Genomic DNA, 20,543 nt, shown 5'->3' on the forward strand with positions numbered 1-20,543 from the left:
GCACTGGAAATTATCTAAAATGCCGCCCAAAAACTCTACAGCCATACACCAAATCAGAAAACCAAAAATATAGTTGTAGCCTATCATGCTATAATAAACGCTAACATTGCTTTATTCAGCCGAGCTGCCCTTATAGCCGTCCGCAATTGCGAAAATGCAGGACTTCGTGCACCAACTAAGCTCTTGATTATGTTCGATAAATACTCCACGGCATTCATGTCGGGCGATCTAGGTGACCAAACAATTGGCTCCGACTGTCCAGAATGTTCTTCAAACCAATCGCGAACAATTGTGATTCATTGACTTCGCGCATTGTCATCCATAAATAATCCATCGCTTTTTTTGGGAACATGAAGTCCATGAATAGTTGCAAAAGGTCTCCAAGTTCCCGAACACAACCATTTCCAGTCAATGATCGGTTCATTCGGAACAGACGACCCAGTCCGTTTCATGTAAACACCGCACACACCATTATGGAGCCACGACCAGCTTGCACAGCTTCTTGTTGACAACTTGAGTCCATCGCTTGGTGGGGCCTGCGCCACACTCGAATCCTGCCTTCAGCTCTTACCAACTGAAATAGAGACTCGTCTGGCCAGGACATCGTTTTCCAGTCCGTCTAGGATACAACCGATATGGTCATGAGCTCAGGACAAGCGCTGCAGGCGATGTCGTGCTGTTAACATACGCACTCGAGTCAGTCGTGTGCTATCATAGCCAGATTTCACCGCACTGTCCTAATGGATACATTTGTTGCACTTTTCACATTGATTTCTGTGGCTATTTCACGCAGTAGTACTTGTGTCTTAGCACTGACAAGTCTACGTAAACGTCACTGCTCTCGATCGTTAAGTGAAGGCCGTCGGCCACTGTGTTGCCTCTGGTGAGAGCTAATGCCTGAAATTTGGTATTCTCGGCACATTCTTGACAACGTGAGTCTCGGTATATTGAATTCGCTAACGATTTCCGAAATGGAATCTCCCCTGCGTTTAGCTACAACTACCATTCCTCGTTCGAAGGCTGTTAATTTCTGTCGTGCAGCCACAATCACATCAGAAGCTTTTCGCGTGAATCACCTGAGTACAAATGATAGACACGCCAGTGAGCTGTTCTTTTATACCTCGTGCACGCAATGCTACCGTGATTCAACATGTGCATATCGCTACCCGATGACTTTGTCACCTCACTGTACATAGTTCATCATGAATTTATACCTATAAAAATAATGGAATCTCATCAGTATGAACTATTTTTCATTTTTATATAACGAATTATGGATTCTAGTTACATACAGATCTTTTTTTTAAATATGCAGAGATAAATAAATTTACACAGGCAGGACTACGTCTACCGAGTTTCGTTAGTCCCATATAAACTGTCTGGAACTACATGGAAGCGGATGAAACACATGAAACACACCAGTCAAATCCCCTCATTCTATTAGTTTTACGGGACCTAAAAATCGGTGGGTGGCTCCATCTAGACATGGCATACAGGAAGAAACTTACGGCATTTTTTCCCAGCCCAACTGAGGCCATTGTCAAGCTTGGTGTTACGCGGTAGTAGCGTGATGTTACTCGAGCATGACCAAGTTTTTTGTCCAGCGTCCTTACTCCAAAGAACAATGCCTCAGTGAATTTACATTATATATCATCCTTCAATAAAATTTTCTCTGTTTACCATCGTCATCAGGAGTTGAAATCACTGATGCCGAGGCTGACATGGTTTTCTGCTTATATAGATGCAATGTAGGCGTCTGGAACCTTTCAGAGAGTGCCGGAGAGGCTCATGCACCGAAGGCAAGTTGGACAGCTCCTAGCGGCTCTATTCCGCCATGGGACAGAGTGACGTCATATGGCGCGAACCGGCGGGGCCACCTTTGAAACTGCCACTCCAGCGTACCTACGTCTTTGCTTTCGCTCAATGTCCAAAGCCCGCTCCCATCCCCTACTAAGTCTGTACCCCTAGTCTCTGCTAAAATTCTTGCTGTCCATTGTCATTTCGACCGCTTCTTTGATAACAGAATCCCGGTATAATGGTGTTTGAGCCAAAACTGTTGTTTTCTCATAGGTCAAACCATTCGCACTGTTACCGATCGTTGTGTGAAGCATTCTCGACGTATCAAACAAAAGGAACTTGGGAATTCGGTCGTGGTTGAACACTGCCTACAAAACGGGCATAAAATACAGTTTGAAGAAACGAGAGTTTTGGCTAGCGAGTGCTCTACCGACTGATCTATACAGGGTAGTACGACGGCAATGGCCATAAGTGCCCAAATGACAGAGACGGCACGTCCTGTATCAGGCAACAGCTGCTGCAATTGTGCTTCTTATGTTGAAGGTCACTTGTGTCAGGTTACAGATAAGACAATTGCACGAGTTATATTCAAGGTCACCCTTCATCTCCCCTTCCCAGATTTTGCCGAAACGCAGATACTAGTTTATTTACATTTACATTTCACATTTCCACCTTCACACATGATGTCACTTGGCCCTTTGCACTAGTTAGATTTTCTTTCTGACTTCACTAGAACTTGGCTCCACACAGAGGTCTTTGTCCATGATTCACTTCGTCAATCGATTTTTCATTAGTGAGCAGCTTTTGGTTCCACTACATGAAAGCGAACAGGTAACAGGATGGCTTCGTACGACTACGAGCCGATTTGGTTTTATCTGACGCTTTTCGTATCACTTTCTACATTTTACGCTAATAACTTACTACTTAACGTTAACCACTAAAAAACAAAATACATGTGGTGCAGACTGAGCTCTCCCTTAAACTATGAGGAGCAAAGCTTACCTATGCGTACAAAATGGGTCGCGCACTGCCCTGTTGCTTAGCGATACTGGCCTGCGTGAACTCAGAGATTTGCATACTGTCCTTTCGCTCCTCATACCTTAGCAATTCCAATAAGTTTCTTTACAACAGTTTGAGATCCATTGTAACTTGGCTCTCGTTGCGGTCTCGAGACATAGTGATTGGCGAATATGGTTCAAATGGCTCTGAGCACTATGGCACTTAACTTCTGAGATCATCAGTCCCCTAGAACTTAGAACTACTTAAACCTAACTAACCTAAGGACATCACACACATCCATGCCCGAGGCAGGATTCGAACCTGCGACCGTAGCGGTCGCGCGGTTCCAGACTGTAGCGCCTAGAACCGCTCGGCCACCCCGGCCGGCGATTGGCGAATATATCCGAACTTCCGAAACCTATTACTCTTCTCACTCTTTAATAATTCTTTAAGACTTTCTCTCGCTCTAAGAAATTTAACGAGTGACCCCTCTAGCTATCCGGTACCACTGACCCGGTATAGCCCCATCTGCACCGTACAACAACCCTGTAATTCCGCGAATGCAGGCGCAATATCATCCCCAACTGCGTCGTACAATAAAAAAGAGGCCCTTTAATTCCTTTATCCCCACACACCTTCTATGAACCAATAGATTTTCTCACTATATCACTTCTTTCGCTTGGCCGTCAATTGCTGGTGGGTTTACCATTATCAAGAACATCGCATCTCTATGGACCTGGAGTAGTTTAATGACGCGCCTCGCTTCCTTTGATACGCGTATCTCAGTGCTTTTGCTGTTCTGATACAATGCCACATGATGTGAAGACAGCAAAAGCTAACCTTGTTCTAATTTGTCGACAATGTATCACGGCTTGAACCTATCTTAAACGAGTAAGTCGTACCTGTTAACTATAAGAGACAGCGAAATGAAAACGAGACAGATGGCAGAAAGTAAGTAAACTGTTTATTACTTCAGAAGTAATGACCCTAACCGTTAATGTATTTATCCCACTGTGAGATAAGATGGCCGGTGCGTTCAAGGAGAAAAGATTGCAGTTGCCTATGGAACCATGACTGAATCCAGGTGTGCAAGTCTTCGTCTGAAGCAAATCGTTGGTCACGAATGTCTTTCTTCAGGTCTGCAAAAATAAGTAAATCGCATGGGGACAAATTGGGACTGAATGGAAGATGTGTAAGGGCTTCCCAAAGAAACTTCTGCAGCGTAGTCTAAACAACCTTGGCAACATGTGGATCCGCACCAGATAAGATTTATCCGATTCCGTAAGAGTAATGAGAATGATGGACAAGGGACACTGCATTAGCAGCGTGTGGATAAGTTGAGAATTTGGGCCGGACGGGAGGCATTCTAGGGTAGTCCGTACCGTTGCAATGACCACTGTGTCTGGTTGGCTTAGTGGTCAGTCGGGCTCTAGAGGTCGTGCGGCGAGGACGTATTGTTCACGTCCTAGCCAGGATAAGCAGCGTAGAGGAATCAGCGGAGAGTTCAGAGTACACAGACGACGATCACATGGCTAACTTTCTAGGAAAAACGACTGTGAAGTTCAAGTTTGAAAACAGATTTGCCCAAACAAAAGCGCTTGAACGTTTTTTGAGAGGTCAAACTGTAACTTCACGAAATGATTGGCATTCATCTTTCAATAGTAGCAAGTGTCGTAAAGCTTATTAACCAACTCATTCAATCGTCTTATAAGTCCCTTCACTCCGATGGAAATGTAGAGAACGTTCTGGTGGAGCCAGCAAAAATCGTAATAAGAACGGTGCGCTTTTTTGAACTGTCGTTTGAGGTAACGGCACAACAAGTAACGTGGGCATTCCAGCAATACGCCACAGTCCTCGCCCATACGGAAGAAAACTGGATGAGCTTTGAGACATATCCTGTTCCGAATGGAGTACGTAAGTCAGAATCGATCTGTCCACCTTATTTACATATATTTGTGGCTGCCATGCAATCGTTATGTATAAGGGACTACCTCAGACATGCTCCGGTTGTAGCAAAGAAGGTCATATATGATCAGTGTGCCTACAAAGACGAATTGTGCAATTGCCGGTGGGAGGAAGCCTTGAGCTGCAACAATCTCAAGCATGGCTGCTCACATACATCGAAGCAGCGCGAGGAACTACATCACCGCTCTCTGCTGCACAAGCACCTACCAGTGAACCACGGGAGATGACAGCTTTGCAGGATGGATCAGTATTGAATAGGCCAGCGAGAACAGTGGAAAACACCCCAATTCAAGCCTCTCGGCACTTGTTAATCCCATACAAATGGAAGGGATGGATGTGGTAGCTGACGTGATAAGAGAATTCAGAAACAGCAACTAAGGGACAGTCTGAAACATCAGATTCGGAGAAAGGACACACGCCTCGGAACCAGCAAAAAAGCGCAAGAAACGACGTATCATGCCCCCTGATCCCGAGAAGACAGTCCCTCATCTCGAGAACAGGCCAAACAAATAGCAAAATCGCAGCACAGCACTCCGACGACGAATCGTGCAAAAGAACAGGAACCCATACAGCATACAGCAAGAGACGACCCGAGGTCACTATGGCGGTGAAGCCTATCGTGCGACGCCCATGGAAGTGGGTACGGTGCAACAACAGGAAAAACTGGGCTGTAGAGATCAACAAATTCCGACCTTGCACCGAGCTACCCTTGGGCACAACTCTGTGAATTAAGGCAGATGATGTTAAGCATGACAACCACTATGCAGGCACGACGCACAGACAGACGGCAACACAGGACGCGGAGGAAAACAAAGGTGAACAGCACGACACAAGAAGGTGCAAGTGAAACAGCCCCATCTGAGAGAGAGAACGGCGAGTTGAGCCGCACAGTGGAGTTGTGCAGAATGAACCGCAGCAAGCGTATCGAATAGCGACGATAAACATCAATAAAATCAGCAGTGGGCATAAATTACAACTTCTAACTGATGTGTTACTGATAGTGGATGTCGATATCACCTTGTCACAGGAGGTAAGGGAGGCGGATCTCAACTCCTTGCGCGCTCATAACGCTCATATCGACCTAGGTACCGCTCAGAGCTAGGCACACCAAGCCTAACCAAAGAGGATATCGAAGTTAAGGACGTCGAGTTTTTACCTTCGGGGAGAGGAACAGCGCTTAAGCTCATCGACGTCCGGATCATCATTTTATACGCCCCATCTGACTCCAGCAACAGACGCGGCCACTCCGAATTCTATCGGGAACGTACAATCATGCTATTCTTGGAGGAGACTTCAAGGACTTGTCACCACGCGATTAGACCCCCAATTCCCGGCGGGGTCAGGGATTTTCTCTGCCTCGTGATGGCTGGGTGTTGTGTGCTGTCCTTAGGTTAGTTAGGTTTAAGTAGTTCTAAGTTCTAGGGGACTGATGACCATAGATTTTAAGTCCCATAGTGCTCAGAGCCATTTGAAGCATTTGATTAGACCCCGAATTACGAAACGTGGCCAGAACTATCCACCGTCGTAGGCGACATGGCCTTGCTGGACACGTGGACCTGCCTACATGGGGACGCGGCGGATTTCACGTACTTTGCAGTTACGTCAGCGAGTCACATGAACTACATACATATGTCAAGCGAGCTTCGGACCAATCTTCAGCAGTCGAAACTCCGGCCACTTCGCATGTACCTGCACCGTAACCCAGGCGCTCCAGGCAACGTATCGTGGCAAGGGATTGTGGAAACTGAATGTACCCGCTCTGAAGGATCGAGATTGTCGTGCATAGTCGCCGAAACCTGGACGAAATGCTCACAATGCATTCACGCGTATCAGTCAATGCTCCTGTGGTGGATACAATGCGCCAAACCGGCTTTGAGGAGGACACTGATGAACTGCTCCCGAGAAAGAATGCAACAGATCGATGACAAAGTGTTACTTTACTTTAGTGTCTTCCGTCATATGTGTCACAGTCAAGAATAGCAAAGGGTCCGTCTTGTAGAAATCAACCGCGTCAAAGCCAAATTGTTGCAACTCATGCGCCAAAATATGGATGGTACAGTCACTGGGGTACAGCAGGGATATGAGATTGTGTATGAACCACCCGCCAGGCACTATATTGTGGTTACAAGAGGCCGTCCAAGATGCAACTCAGGCAACTCGTCATGACACTTCGGACAGAAGACGACGAGCTGTTAGCAACTAAGGCAGAGATCAAGAAGGGGTTCGCGGATTACTACACCCGTTTGTATTCGCAGAAGACTCTAGATGCGGCGTCACTCAACGAAATGCTCACGGCACTACAGCGCAAACTGGACCGCGAGACTGCTGATAAGATGCAAACGGATGTGACGGAAGAGGCAGTGACAACGACTCTGGCGAAGGGTCGCAAGAATAATTTCCCTGGACTCGACGGACTGCCCATATTGCCGATATTGCGACAGTCGTTTCAGGAGTTACCGTATCTCGCGATTTTTACGCAAGGTCTGATCATCTCCTTTCCGAAGACATCCTCAGGATACTCGGTGCATCAATTGCGGTCACTGACACTTCTCAATAGCAATTAAAAACTTTTTGCAAGACTTTTAGCACTTCGTTTAAAATCAGCCCTTGCAGTGTTGACGGGAAAAGACCAGACTGCAGCCGGTGACAACGCACTACCCTCTCATTATGAGCCTACCGCGATCTGATAGCCACCCTAGAAGCCTGCAGAATTCATGGTGCGATGCTTGCGGTCGACTTAGAGAAAGCCTTCGACGCAGTCGGCCATGACTTTCTGCGCTCGCCGATGGCAGGGATGAATAGACAACAAAGGTTCATCACGACAGTAATGCGGTTTCTTCGCGGCTCGCAGTCAATCGTCTTTACGTACGTACGTTTGACAAGACCAATACAGACAATGCTCTGTCAGACAGGGGTGGCCCCCCTCCTGTTTGCACTCGCGATTGAGCCGCTCCACAAAACGCTAAAAAGCGTCAATGTGTGAGGAGATAAATTTGTGAATCGGGCGTATGCGGATGATGTGGTTCTTTCAGTACGTTCGAACGAAGAGATTGCTGTGGCTCTACCCCTAATTGAGAGATTTTGAAAAGCGACTGGTGCACAAATGAACAGGCGATAATCTGGAATGATGATAATTGGTCGTCGGTTACCTTTGCAACCGGAAGGACAAGTTAATGTGGTTAGCGAGGGTGGTGTACACTAACACAACACGTCGCACGGTCGCTCTCAGCTACAAACGCCTCTTAAACAACATCTGCGCCTGTATCCACCTGCGCTCCATACGATGTCCTGAGGCAGCTGCAAAATATCGAATTAGTTAACGCTTACTTGGTGTCGAACATCAGCTATTTGGCGAGAATCTTTCCCACGCCCCGAGTGACAGCGAATATACTCCAGTCAGCTTTCGGCCAGTACACTGATAAGCCAAACATTATGTCCACCTGCTTAATATCTTGTTTTTCCGTCTTTGGAACGAAATACATCACGGATTCAGAATATCAGGGATCCGACAGTTATTTGGTAGCTTTGTGGAGATATGTAGCATTAGACGTCTATGTACAAGTCATGTAATTCGCGTAGATAACGGGCTGCTGATTTGCGTATACGGTGATGGCGCCCTATAGCGACCCAGATGGCTTCCATAGGATTTCCATCAGACGAAATTGGTCGCAGAGATATCAACGTGAGTTCATTGTAATGCTCCTCAAACCACTGTAGCACGGTTCTGGCTCTGAGACACGAACAATTATACTGCCGAAAGATGACATCGCCGTCGGGGAAGACATCAGGCATGAAGGGATGCAGGCGGTTCGCAGCTATCAGTTTGTCTTCGACTACTATCATAGGCTCCCACCAGCCTGCGTCCGTGGCGCGCTGCATGTTTCGAGCTGCTGTTCTCCTCGATGACGACGTTTGTGGAGACGACCATCGACCCAGTGTAGCGAAAACGTAATTCACCCGAAAAGCCGACACGTTTCCATTGATCGACAGTCGGATCCCGATGATCCCGTGCCCACTGCAATCGTAATTGACGATGTCGTTGGGTCAACAAGTGAACACGTAGGGGTGAGCTGTTGCAGAACTTCATGTTCAACAATATACGATGAACGGTGTGCTCCGAAACACTTGTTCGTGCACCAGCATTGTGCTCTTTCAGCAGAAAAGCCACAGATCATCATCCATCCTACTTTACAGAGCAAACGAGCCTCCGGACCCCAAGTTCTGTGAACAGTTGTGGACGTCCAGCCATTCAGCGCCTAGTGGTAGTTTCACTGTCATTCTACCTCTTTCCGAAGATGCTCACGACAAAAGAACGTGAACATTCCACCATCTTTGCCATTTCCGAGATACTCGTTCACAGACTCTGCTTGATAATATTCTGCCCTGTGTCAAAGTCGCTTATCTCAATCGATTTTCCCATTTGCAGCCTATTTCTTGGCCAGGGTAAACAAAAAAACTACCCGAATTGCCCGGTACCAAACAAGCATCGGAAAAGACGGCTGTGTTCCTGGACAGTGCGGAAGTCTCCACACCATCTGACTCCACATTCTGAAATGTTTTCAGGAAGGAAATCACGTATGTTATAGGCCGGGAGAGGAATTTACTTTTGTTGTTTCTCTTATAACTACTCTTTTGTGAAAAAATTGAAAGAGTCTAAAGATTTTGTACATGTAACTACCGTAAAAATAAAAAAAAAGAAAGAGGTCAGATCATCTGCCTAGTAAGCAGGAGATTCAGGTTCGAATATCGCCCCAGCACAAATTTTCAACTTTCCCCTTCGATTTCAGTCAATGCCTGCTCACAGCCAATGTCTACAATTATTTTGTGTCTGAAATGAAATACGTTGGGACTACGTTGTCCAACTAACTGATGAGGTCAGTGCAATGCGTGATATCAAAGCGACTTAATGCTGAAAAAGCAATTTATGATTTGGAGATGGCCGTTGCATGGACGAAATAAGTAACAGTGTAAAACTTCTTGGCGGTTGTGTCTGAGAATAAATCGTTAAGACAGAAATCCAAAATCAGGCATAATAAATGAAATGCATAAATTATATCTCAGTCTTTAGAGGTGAAATTACAAATATATTACCTTCTGTTTGATAGATATAGTTACGTCCAATACTGAAGTCACTAAGAGGCGACTAAAAATCACCAGATAATTGATACTTATGTGCTCCTTATCAGTCAACCGGTGTTGTCCTCGATATTGTGTTGGCGCTATCAGCGCTTAAGACAATTCTTGTCATAGATCTGTGTCATGACACAAACACCGTCCACTGGACATCTTGAGGTAAACAACAGCATAGTTCCCTCAAGACTTTCAGGCGTGGGATGTTGTAAAAACAGGTAAAACGTAGTGCTGTTTTATGAGAGAATTTTCAGTACACGACCACATGAAATTCCTATTCCACGTTGGTGTGAATTTTTCATGCCGCGCACCAGGCATCAGTGAGAGAAGGTGATACTACAAATATACGAGTATGGAAAAGGAGAAAGTTTGACTGGAGTTATAAAGAATGCTTACGAAACTTTTGACAGCTGTAACTGCTCGGAACGTACTTTACCTCACGTCTCACGTGAATGGAGGATCAGGAACTACAGGTACCGACTTGCAAGTAAAATACACTCCTGGAAATTGAAATAAGAACACCGTGAATTCATTGTCCCAGGAAGGGGAAACTTTATTGACACATTCCTGGGGTCAGATACATCACATGATCACACTGACAGAACCACAGGCACATAGACACAGGCAACAGAGCATGCACAATGTCGGCACTAGTACAGTGTATATCCACCTTTCGCAGCAATGCAGGCTGCTATTCTCCCATGGAGACGATCGTAGAAATGCTGGATGTAGTCCTGTGGAACGGCTTGCCATGCCATTTCCACCTGGCGCCTCAGTTGGACCAGCGTTCGCGCTGGACGTGCAGACCGCGTTAGACGACGCTTCATCCAGTCCCAAACATGCTCAATGGGGGACAGATCCGGAGATCTTGCTGGCCAGGGTAGTTGACTTACACCTTCTAGAGCACGTTGGGTGGCACGGGATACATGCGGACGTGCATTGTCCTGTTGGAACAGCAAGTTCCCTTGCCGGTCTAGGAATGGTAGAACAATGGGTTCGATGACGGTTTGGATGTACCGTGCACTATTCAGTGTCCCCTCGACGATCACCAGTGGTGTACGGCCAGTGTAGGAGATCGCTCCCCACACCATGATGCCGGGTGTTGGCCCTGTGTGCCTCGGTCGTATGCAGTCCTGATTGTGGCGCTCACCTGCACGGCGCCAAACACGCATACGACCATCATTGGCACCAAGGCAGAAGCGACTCTCATCGCTGAAGACGACACGTCTCCATTCGTCCCTCCATTCACGCCTGTCGCGACACCACTGGAGGCGGGCTGCACGATGTTGGGGCGTGAGCGGAAGACGGCCTAACGGTGTGCGGGACCGTAGCCCAGCTTCATGGAGACGGTTGCGAATGGTCCTCGCCGATACCCCAGGAGCAACAGTGTCCCTAATTTGCTGGGAAGTGGCGGTGCGGTCCCCTACGGCACTGCGTAGGATCCTACAGTCTTGGCGTGCATCCGTGCGTCGCTGCGGTCGGGTCCCAGGTCGACGGGCACGTGCACCTTCCGCCGACCACTGGCGACAACATCGATGTACTGTGGAGACCTCACGCCCCACGTGTTGAGCAATTCGGCGGTACGTCCACCCGGCCTCCCGCATGCCCACTATACGCCCTCGCTCAAAGTCCGTCAACTGCACATACGGTTCACGTCCACGCTGTCGCGGCATGCTACTAGTGTTAAAGACTGCGATGGAGCTCCGTATGCCATGGCAAACTGGCTGACACTGACGGCGGCGGTGCACAAATGCTGCGCAGCTAGCGCCATTCGACGGCCAACACCGCGGTTCCTGGTGTGTCCGCTGTGCCGTGCGTGTGATCATTGCTTGTACAGCCCTCTCGCAGTGTCCGGAGCAAGTATGGTGGGTCTGACACACCGGTGTCAATGTGTTCTTTTTTCCATTTCCAGGAGTGTAGAATGTTTTCTTGCAGTCAACTGGCTAGGAAACTTTTGGAAATAACAAGAGAAATGTAAAGCCATATCGCTCGTTACTCTACCGCGACTGTTTCAAAAGGATGGTAAAGTTTTTCAGAGACCGCTAGAGTACAAATCTGTTGGCTTACTTAAAGTATTTAACGAAGGATCATGTTGGTAGGTATAAATATATGTACTTATACATCACATAATAAGAAGCAAAAGCAAATGAAATGAAACTGCCCCCATTCCCAGCAAAATCTTCACTATTCTGTAGAAACACTTCTTCCTACCGCGGTAGAATAAGAGCTAGACTCAACGTACATTCACCAAGAAAGGCTAAACACAAAACTCAAAACAGCATTTTCTGCCTTGGATAAATAATATACAATAAATTGCCCAAGGAGATGAAAGATATTACCAAAACAAATGTATTTAAAAAGGCAGTTAAAAAGTATCGCTACACATTTTATACATTGAAGGGTAACTTAGATAACACAGACTAGGCGTCTGACAAAAGAATGTAACACAAATAAATAATAATAACGATTATAAAACACCTTTCATCTCACGTAATATTTTCACACTATGTTTATTCGCTCTTTTCCTCTCTAAAAACGTACTTCCATAGCTATGCAATGTATAATACTAACTCCTGATCCTCTGTCCAAGCTCAATGTCTCACTCGTTGTAGAGTTGCTAACTCAGTTTTTCAATCTAGCAAATCGGAAGTTGCGGTACACGAAAGCGGACATCATCGCTGTATCGGCTGGTAGTGTGTGTAGTGTAAAATCATGAAACAATATGTGTATAGCGTGTGTAGAGTATGCTGTGACTGGGAGTGAGAGATGAATGAGTATTGTGATACTAGCCTTCTACATTATTAAATAACTTCTTTGTAAAGCATTAGAGCTTACTCAGGACAAACCGAATGAGACAGCATTGTTTTAAACAGACTGGCCTTGTATTCGGGAGGATTGAGGCTCCATTCTTCGTCTCGCCATCCTGATTTAGGTTTTTCGTGGTTTCCCTAAATTACTTTAAGCAAATGCCAGGATGGTTCCTACTATAAGGCCACGGCCGACTACGTGTCCCTCTCTTGCAAAACTATACCTGTAAGTATGTAAATGATGTATGTATGAATTATGTTATTTTTGTTGTTCTTAAATTGCAGTACCAAGTCATATCCAGTAAACTTGTAAAAGTGATCTACAGATGAATAAAACTACTAACACTAGCAGTACTACCTAAGTATATAAGTATACAATATTTAGGAGTCATTTCAGACAAAATACACAAACTTTTTGATAACACAAATATCAGGATCACTAATCATCTTGAGGTTGAAGCTCTTTTTTCCGCGTTTGCTGTAACACTACATATGTTTTTGGATAGAGTCCGCCTTTAGCAAAGAAGTAACAATTTTCGAATCGTAATTTTGGCTTAAACAATTTATCTACTTTAAGGTGTAAGTGGTTGCAGATGACAAACTCTGTAACAAAACAGTCACTTTAGAAACACAGTACATCAGGAAAACCATACCATGTGGTAAAAAGGTATGAATTCATAATTATATGTTTTTTCAAATATCTGTAATTAAGATTTAAAAAAGAATAGTTACATGTATACAAACCGTAAAGAACATTCTTTATCTTTAACAGCCATAAAATAAAAACCCACTGAAGATGCTGCAGCTGCACTGAAACACGTTTGGGTTAAGAAACAAAATTGTGTTTTGCTAAAGGCGGACCCTATCCAAAAACATATGTATCAGGATCACTTTTGCCACCACCAATAACATAAGGAAGAAACTGGTGCATATCATCTCACAACCAGCTGGGAAACAGCAAATCAGGAATCTATAAAGTAACTCGAAGTCTTTGCAATAAATACCACATCGGCAAACCCGGCAGATATTTTAAAACTCGTATTAAAGAACATATTGACTGTTAAAGTTAACAACTCAGCTATAGCGGAGCATATAGACGGAACAAGACATAATATTGCAGTGGACAAAAGACAAAAATCTGATAGCATTGCGTACCTTAGAGTCGAGCTTGAAAATTGACATCTTCGAAAGATTTATCCATGGATAAAAGTAGAAAAACGAGATCCTAAATGAAAATACAGATTTCAGGAACTCACATTTCTTCACCAACAGCAATTCTATACTGTTAAAAACTTTTACACTGTCTCTTTTAACATCAAATTGTCACAGACTCTTACCGACATCAAATATGCGACAGCAATATATACAAGTGACTGTAATACGATGATTAATTAAATCGAAACGAGCTTTGTCTTGACCGCCATCTTGTTTCTACTGCACAGAGAATTGATTGTGATGTTGTGTTTCAAGTGTCCCTTGCATGTTTATGAAGAGTGGATAGCAATATACAAGAACCCTTGACGGTGGAGGCAATGGAGGCAAACGAACGCACCACAAGAATACAGCCACCTCATTTGAACAACGACATTGATTATTTAAAATTCTTTGACTGAAGGGCAAGCCAACAAAGGAAGTGAGTTTCACTCATATTAAGTTTTCCTTCTCTTTCTCTGCACATGCCAAGGCTATTCAGAACAACTTTCATACCTATGTGTACTTTTATTAAATGTTTTTGTACTGCCACTGTAGCCTGATGATGAGTTTTTTACTTCAAAGCATGTTGAATCCTTGAATAATTTAAGTGATTTAACAAATTTGTGACTCATTCCAGTCTCTGACAATCCGTTTTAAATAAGACGAATAATGAAAATCAGAAACAAACTGGCTGGAACAAGCTGAGGAGTACAGCCAGACGCCTTAAATACAGATACATGATCTATTGTGCAGCTTGGCGCAACAGCTAATGCCGGTAGTAGCAACCGTCCTACTTTATTTTCGTATTCGATCTGAAGATGACCTAATTCATGCTGAAAGAGGTGGTTACAGTTCAATAAAAAAAAACGTGATCCATACCGTTTCGTTTGTAAATTATTATGTATTCGTTTGTCAGAAACTGCACTTGATGTCAATAAGATTGAGATCCTGCTGAAAGTCGTATGTTGTCATTGGCGTGCTTTAGTCAACATCAGTTTCCTGGCTTCAAATATTACTTAGTATAGCACTATCATGCGTTAGACAACACGCAGTAGACCTAAAATGGAATAAGATATGCAACAGGTAAGTTTCTAGGAACTCCCCAATCAATAAGAATCTTACCAAGTATAAATTCAGCACACATAGGATTTCACCAAACTCCACCAACTTACACTTCATGATTCAGAAGAGGGATGGAGAGCTAATTGGACATTGTTTGCTGTACCTGAGTTGGAGAATCAGACTGCCCAAACCAGTGCCCGCCAAAAATTCGAATGAGTGCCATAGCACTCAGCCTGGCTGCACGTTTCCTGCATTGCCAGGGCACGCTGTCCGAGCATGGGGAGGGAGAAGAAGAGAAACTGTGAATGTACCGCATTTGAATGGCAGCGCAGTCTCTCTGAATATGACTTGGATTTATATTTTACATTCCTCAACCACACAGATCACAAGTAAAACCATTTTCACTTTTATTTAATTATGTTTCGCACACTGAAAACGTAATATAATTTTTATTTGTACAAACAGTTAGCATACAGAATGAGATTTTAAACTCTGCAGTGGAGTGTGCGCTGTTATGAAACCTCCTGGCAGATTAAAACTGTGTGCCCGATCGAGACTCGAACTCGGGACCTTTGCCTTTCGCGGGCAAGTGCTCTTCCATCTGAGCTACCGAAGCACGACTGACGCCCGCTCCTCACAGCTTTACTTCTGCCAGAGCACTTGCCCGCGAAAGGCAAAGGTCCCGAGTTCGAGTCTCGGTCGGGGCACACAGTTTTAATCTGCCAGGAAGTTTCAGTTAGCATACAGATATATGCAGACAATTTCACTTCTGACTAATTTAGTTTCATAATCGAAAAAGCCTTTAACATACGTTTGTTGCTCGAAATACTGTTCCACCTTTGCGATCTCATTATGTAAATGTGGAAACCCTTCCTGAAGAAAACAATGTAAACTTCCTGGACAGTTCTAACATAAAAGTATTTTTCTTTTAAACTGGGCTTACACTGGAGATGAATCCGTTCCATCTCCACATGGGGCGCTTTCAGCTGTAATGACAACCGGTCTCAAAAACGGCTCGCAAAAAGATGTGAGATCGGCAGTATCCTTCAAATGTTTAGATAACTATTCTTGTAAGTCTTTCGAGGCCACAATGAATTACGACATTATCTCTAAGAGAAGTGCTGATACATCTGAAAGCCACTGCTTGCAAATTTTAATCACTGTCCAAAACAACCTTATGTTGTCTTCGTATTCTAGTTTACCCATTTGAAACAAAACTCACACCTTGCTAGTATACAAGGTTTATTCGCAAAGTAAGGTCCGATCAGGCGCAAAATGGAAAACGCAGAGAAACCCGAAGAAGATTTACTCAGATGTGTTGGGCAGTGTCTCTTGTATGCCCATCAATAGGGTCATGTCGCTCTTTTTTTGGTTCTGAGCGTACAGCGAGCACCCGAAGATTCCTAGAAATTAGTGTCTCACACCAAGTATCATTGCCTGGTGACAGATTTCGGCTGATGTCATGCAGCCCACATGACATAACTCTCGTGCGTTTCCTTCTTTGTGACCATTCTCAGCTGCAGTCTGCAGGGCCGATGGAGATACTCTTGCAGCGTTTTCGATGGATAGTTTTTTTTTTTTATCGCCAACTATACAGCACGTAATTGTTGCCCCCAGAGTTTCATCTCTGCTCACATGAACCGCTGGCTATGAAAACATTTTAGCACAGCATAAAGAACGGGTGAAACGAGTAGACAGCTGCCTTCTATGATGAAAGTACTGGGAAGTTGGCAGGTGTCTAAGGCGGAGCAGCAACTACGTAGAGAAGTTGCTGCAAGGAGCAGCTGACTATTGAAAGTAAAACATTTTTGATTTTATAGTGGTTTCCATTTCGCGACCGATCGGACTTCACTTTCCGAATAGCCTTCGTAAAAAGCTACACAAGCAATAATATTCCGCAACTAAGTTGAAAAAACAATTATGTTACTGTCCATTCGTCTTCTAAAAACATAATAAAAACAAAATATAATTGATATCGATGCCATCTCTGTACAAGGTTGAGAACTTTTCTCGTTACCCTCTTTTCATAGTAAATAACCACGTCTGTGTGGAGAATAATTATTTGTGTGACACCCCCAGAGTTTCATCTCTACTCACGTGAACCGCTGGCAATGAAACAACACTTTGGCGCAGACAAGCTGTAGATCAGCGTAGGTACATGAAATTCTGTTCTGGAAATTAGCATAAGAGCACAGATATTATTATTCAGAAACACGGCGGCGTTATTAAGCACCTAATAAAAGGAGGTTTCCTGTTTAACCTTTAAAATGAAGCGGAGGGTAGAGCGCTGCAGCGTTACTGGCCTATGTGAGCTATTGCTGCAGAACTGTTCGCCCATAGCTACCACCTGTGCCGCGAGTTACGAGCTCTGGTCCGGGTGGTGGGCTGAGAACCGCTCTACACGGCATGCTCGCCCCTCTGCTAATTATTCCGAGCCGGCTGTACTTCGTAGGGCCATGGGCCGGCCAGAGTTCGTTGAACCAGCTTTCTCCACCATTAGCACATACCGTCACATGGCCTCCTTGAAGCAAGTGGTAATCATTAGCTGTGAATGCAGAACTCTTGCTCTCATATTCGTTGAATGTATCGAAGCCCAGATCGAGATTGAAAAACTTATGCAGACGAAAATACTGCAATGGTACAACTTATTCATACTTGATAATCTTAATTTTATTTGAACTCGACCCTTATTAGCCATTTAGCCAGCTAAGATGTAGATAAAGTGAAGTATTGAGGAAAACATGCATCATAAGTTTATCAGAAAATTTATATGAATATATATGAAGATGGTATCTGTTCTTTCGGACATGTCCGAAGGAACAGGTACCGTCTTCATATATATAGTTAAGGCTCACCGGCCATTTCACATTCCTCTTCTGTGCAGATGCACAAACAGTGCCCGAACTCTTACGTAAATTGGCAAAAAGTCGCGAGTAATGAGTATAATGGGCAGGGGCACTATGAATATAGTGCGAGACAATAAGTTGGGAATGTGGGTCTCACCGGAGGAGTGACAGAGATAAGTCCTTGCAGTCGCACTATCCTCTGTGTCCTCGGTGGCTCAGCTGCACAGAGCGTCTGCCATGTAAGCAAGAGAGCCCGGGTTCGAGTCCAGGTCGGGGCACACATTTTTCAACTGTCCCCGTTGACTTATATCAACGCCTGTATACAGCTAAGGGTATTCATTTCATTGTAATTATCAGAAAATACTACTTATCCAGCCACAGGTAATTACTTGGTATCTAATTCCACTGGGAACCGTTTGCAACACGACAGTATAATTGTCACTACATTATGGATAAATGGCACCTTCGGTCGTAAATACTTAAATCCTTTATTTCACAGATCGATTTCGGTCACTTTGTGACCATCTTCAGCATAAATTATTCGAACCTTGTAGGCCCATGTCACATTAGCACAACATTTTCCATGAGGTGTAATTACTTCCAACAGATATCTACACTTTTACTTCTTACAGTAATTTTTATATTTACAGATGAGTCTATCTTGTAACCTTAGCTGTTGCCGATCCAACGTAGAGTAAACGTATCTGTTGGAAGTAATCATCACAGTTCAAGCTACACCTCATAGAAAATGTTGCGCTGTTACGAAATACAAGATTTGAATAATTTGCACTGAAGATGGTCACAGAACGACCGAAATCGCTCTGTGAAATAAAAGATTTCAGTATTTGCGACCGATGCTGCCATTTATCCAAAATACATATGTAATTATGCTGAATGGCAGGCTAATAAAAACACAAATTAAATGAAGTGAGATGAAAAATGTACGAGGGCGTGCTGAAAAGTAATGCCTCCAAATTTTTTAACGAATTTTAAATAGGACGAAAGTTATTAACATTCTAAATCTTTATTCTTCATGTCTAGATAATTATTTCACAACGTAGACACCTAGCGACGAACACGTTTCTCCCAACGAGAGACCAGTTTGTTTATACCGTCACTGGAGAATGTTTGACTTCGTTGACAGAGCCACAACCTCAGCTCTACTTACAGCTTCCTCCAAGGCGTTCTTTAAGCTTTGAAAACACACGAATGTCGGATTGGGCCAAGTCGGGACGGTTGTTGTTGTTGTGGTCTTCAGTCCTGAGACTGGTTTGATGCAGCTCTCCATGCTACCCTCTCCTGTGCAAGTTCCTTCATCTCCCAGTACCTACTGCAACCTACATCCTTCTGAATCTGCTTAGTGTATTCATCTCTTGGTCTCCCTCTACGATTTTTACCCTCCACGCTGCCCTCCAATGCTAAATTTTTGATCCCTTGATGCCTCAGAACATGTCCTACCAACCGGTCTCTTCTTCTCGTCAAGTTGTGCCACAAACTCCTCTTCTCCCCAATTCTATTCAATACCTCCTCATTAGTTATGTGATCTACCCATCTAATCTTCAGCATTCTTCTGTAGCACCACATTTCGAAAGCTTCAATTCTCTTCCTGTCCAAACTGTTTATCGCCCATGTTTCACTTCCATACATGGCTACACTCCATACAAACACCCTCAGAAACGACTTCCTGACACTTAAATCTATACTCGATGTTAACAAACTTCTCTTCTTCAGAAACGCTTTTCTTGCCATTGCCAGTCTACATTTTATATCCTCTCTACTTCGACCATCATCAGTTATTTTGCTCCCCAAATAGCAAAACTCCTTTACTACTTTAAGCCTCTCATTTCTTAATATAATTCCCTCAGCATCACCCGACTTAATTCGACTACATTCCATTATCCTCGTTTTGCTTTTGTTGATGTTCATCTTATACCCTCCTTTCAAGACACTGTCCATTCCGTTCAACTGCTCTTCCAAGTCCTTTGATGTCTCTGACAGAATTACAATGTCATCGGCGAACCTCAAAGTTTTTAATTCTTCTCCATGGATTTTAATACCTACTCCGAACTTTTCTTTTGTTTCTTTTACTTCTTGCTCAATATACAGATTGAATAACATTGGGGAGAGGCTACAACCCTGTCTCACTCCCTTCCCAACCACTGCTTCCCTTTCACGCCCCTCGACTCTTATAACTGCCATCTGGTTTCTGTACACATTGTAAATAGCCTTTCGCTGCCTGTATTTTACCCCTGCCACCTTTAGAATTGGAAAGAGAGTGTTCCAGTCAACATTGTCAAAAGCTTTCTCTAAGTCTACAAATGCTAGAAACGTAGGTTTGCCTTTCCTTAATCTTTCTTCTAAGATAAGTCGTAAGGTCAGTATTGCCTCACGTGTTCCAATCCAAACTGATCTTCCCCGATGTCGGCTTCTACCAGTACTTCCATTCGTCTGTAAAGAATTCGTGTTAGTATTTTGCAGCTGTGACTTATTAAACTGATATTTCGGTAATTTTCAAATCTGTCAACAGCTGCTTCCTTTGGGATTGGAATTATTATATTCTTCTTGAAGTCTGAGGGTACTTCGCCTGTCTCAAACATCTTGCTCACAGATGGTAGAGTTTTGTCAGGACTGGCTCTCCAAAGGCCGTCAGTAGTTCTAATGGAATGTTGTCTACTCCCAGGGCCTGGTTTCGGCTCAGGTCTTTCAGTGCTCTGTCAGACTCTTCACGCAGTATCGTATCTCC

Source organism: Schistocerca piceifrons, chromosome 4, assembly GCF_021461385.2.
Source record: "Schistocerca piceifrons isolate TAMUIC-IGC-003096 chromosome 4, iqSchPice1.1, whole genome shotgun sequence".
NCBI classification, from domain to species: Eukaryota; Metazoa; Arthropoda; class Insecta; order Orthoptera; family Acrididae; genus Schistocerca; species Schistocerca piceifrons.